We start from the raw sequence: 3,347 nt of genomic DNA on the forward strand, positions 1-3,347 counted from the left end.
TCACCACGTTGACCAGGATGGTCTCGATCTCTTGACCTCGTGATCCACCCGCCTCGGCCTCCCACAGTGCTGGGATTACAGGCTTGAGCCACCGCGCCCGGCCTTAATTTTTGTATTTTTAATAGAGAGGGGGTTTCACCATGTTGGCCAGGCCAGTCTTGAAGTGACCTCAAGTGATCCACCAGCCTTGGCATCCCAAAGTGCTGGGGTTACAGAGATAAGTCACTGTGCCCAGCCTTTTTTTTAAAAAAATAAAGTAAAAAGAAAAAAAAAACACCCACAATTCTACTAGCTTGAGGAAACCACTATTGTTGTTTTGATTCCTTTTTTCCAACCAGGTAGTTTTACACAGGCATCATCATAATGTGTCCACAATGTGGTATCCTGCTTTTTTTACTCCATATCATATATTGATAGTTCTCAAAAGCATAATTTTTGATGGCTGTGTGATATTCTATCAATAGTAAATAGATATACTATATTTGGCTGATTATTGGCTGTTTCGGTTGTTTACTTTTTTCTAATTATAAATTCATTTTAAAAATCTTGAGTACTCATATGTTACCATTAGATACCAGAGGCACTGAGGATACAGCCCCCAGATAAATATTAGTGCCACATATATTTATTTATTTATTGTTTGAGACAGAGTTTTGCTCTTGTTGCTCAAGATAGAGTGCAATGGTGCAATCTCAGCTCACCTCAACCTCCACCTCCCAGGTTCAAGTGATTCTCCTGCCTCAGCCTCCTGAGTAGCTGGGATTACAGGTGTGTGCCACCACACCTGGCTAATTTTTTTTATTTTCAGTAGAAACAAGTTTCACCATGTTAGCCAGGTTGGTCTTGAATTCCTAACCTCAGGTGATCCAGGTGATCTGCCCACCTCAGCCTCCCAAAGTGCTGGGATTACAGGTATGAGCCATCATGCCTGGCCAGTGCCACACATTTTTATGAAGGTAGGTTTTCCCCCCATGTTTTAGGCTCCTTCCTTAGGATCAAGTCTGAACTGACAAGTGACTGAGTCAAAGAAGTCATGAAAAATAAATTCCTTTTAACTGATGAAATGTATGGAAATTCACTCATGAAACAATAAAGGTATTTGAAGCATTTGAAGTTGTTGGCATTGGAGGATATCACTCAGTGCCTCCTCGTGCTTTGAAGATTTTAGCACCTGGCTTGTCAATCTCTTCACTCCCACTTCTGTCAAATTCTTGGTGATACTTGATGATTCAATATGACGTAAACAGTTCTTCCAATAAGTATGATAGATTGCAAAGATGGCCACTCTTCTTCCTCCTGTTCCACAAGACACTTTGCAATTATTTTGCTGCTTTTCCCAGCAAGAGGTGGAATCTATTTCTCAACCTCTTGCTTGCATGCGGGCTGGCCTTATGACTGGCTTTAGCTGATAGAATGGGGTAGAAATGTGTGTGAGTTCCTAGAGTCTAGGTCTCAGGAGACTTGCAGCTTGCCACTCTGCAACATCAGGTCAAGAAGTCCATCTAGCCTCCTGCTGGAAGATGAAAAGTCCAATGGAGGTGATCTGAGGTACCCTGCCCAACAACATCGGATGTGCAGTCATATTGGATTACCTGGCCCCAGTCAAACTTCCAGATGACTGCAGCCCCATGAGTGAACCTGGGCAAGACCAACAGAAGAACTGCTCAGCAGAGCCCAGCCCATATTGCCAAGCCTTTAGCAGATAAATGGTCATTGTTTTAAGCCACTAAACTTTGAGATGGTTTGTTAATATAGCAATAGATATGTGATAAAACCAGCATCTCATTTCCTTGATTTCTTCCCCTCCAATGAGAAAGATGATCCCACCCTAAACCTTGTTGCTACCAATAGCTTCACACACTCCATCATCTCTATTTTAAGTATCATACTTTCCTATTACCAACTGCTAGCTTTCCAGCCCATGACCTCTAGCACCTTGGCTCAAACAAGTCTACTAACCCACTGGAATCTCTCACAAAAACCACATTATGGCTTTCATGGGTCCTAGCCATTTCACCTTAGTGGACCCCTTCCTCCGCATAAGAATATTAAATATTACATTGTATAACTACATTAGTATAAAGACTAATATAATCCAGGTTGAATTCATTATTATACACATTTTTATTGTATTCATTTTGCCTTCTGATTTTTAAAAATAAATTCAAAATAAAAACATTTTGTGGGTCCTTAAAAGTATTATGACTTAGGCACTGTACCTACTGTGAATAAGTCAGCCTTGTCTTTCTTTCTTTTTTTTTTTTTTTTTGAGACAGAGTCTCACTGTGTTGCCCAGGCCAGAGTAATCTCAGTGGCGTGATCTCAGCTCACTGCAATCTACATCTCCCGGGTTCAAGTGATTCTTCTGCCTCAGCCTCCTGAGCAGTTGGGATTACAGGCACGTGACACCATGTCCAGCTAATTTTTTGTATTTTTAGTAGAGACAGAATTTCACCATGTTGGCCAGGCTGGTCTCGAACTCCTGACCTCAGGTGATCCGCCTGCCTCGGCCTCCCAAAGTGCTGGGATTATAGGCATGAGCCACCTCACCCAGCCTTGTCTTTCATGAAAAGGAGGTAGAATCAACCTCCTTTCACCATCCCCTATCCCCATCACATCCACCCTTCCGCTTCCTCAGCTTTTTTTTTTTTCCATGCCTCATTATAATTAGTCCATTGCATACACGCTTAACTCCCTGGCCCCCTCTCCTTCCATCATATTCATGTGGCAAAAATCCACTGCTGTGACTTCTTCAGCCTTCACCCAAACAGCTAAAAAAAAATACCACCAAACTGGCTAGTCTCATTTAAATTCATGACCCTCAAATGCTGTTTGTGTTGATCACCAGTGCTCTTGGATTTCCTTAGTTCTGTGCAGTCTTCCACCCACCCTGAAAACTATTTTATTCTCCTCTCTCCTCCAACCTCCACCCCCTCCTCCTCTCTGCTCTCTCTGTTGATGGTCTTGCTCTCAACTTCCTGAAGAAAATAGAAGCAATCTGAAAGAATTTCCACACGCCTCCACCACCTACCTGCACCTGTCTGCATGTGCTCCGTCATCCCTCCTGTTTCTGTACATGAACTGCCTGTGTTCTTACCTAGGTGAGCTCCTTCACCTGGGCACTAGTTAACATTCTCTCTCACCTGGGTAACTCCAGGGCTCTCCAATCCTCTCCATCTCTTCTGCATCATCAGTTTGCCTGCCTCTATGGGATCATTGTCATCAACCTCTCTCAGATCTTAAATAAAAAAGTAAATCACCTCCCTCAACCCTCTGTTCTCTTCTGGCTACATTTGTCTGCTCTTCTTTTTTTTTTTTTTTTTTTTTTTTTTTTTTTTTTTTTTTTT

Source organism: Cebus imitator, unplaced genomic scaffold, assembly GCF_001604975.1.
Source record: "Cebus imitator isolate Cc_AM_T3 unplaced genomic scaffold, Cebus_imitator-1.0 Scaffold197, whole genome shotgun sequence".
Lineage (NCBI taxonomy): Eukaryota > Metazoa > Chordata > Mammalia > Primates > Cebidae > Cebus > Cebus imitator.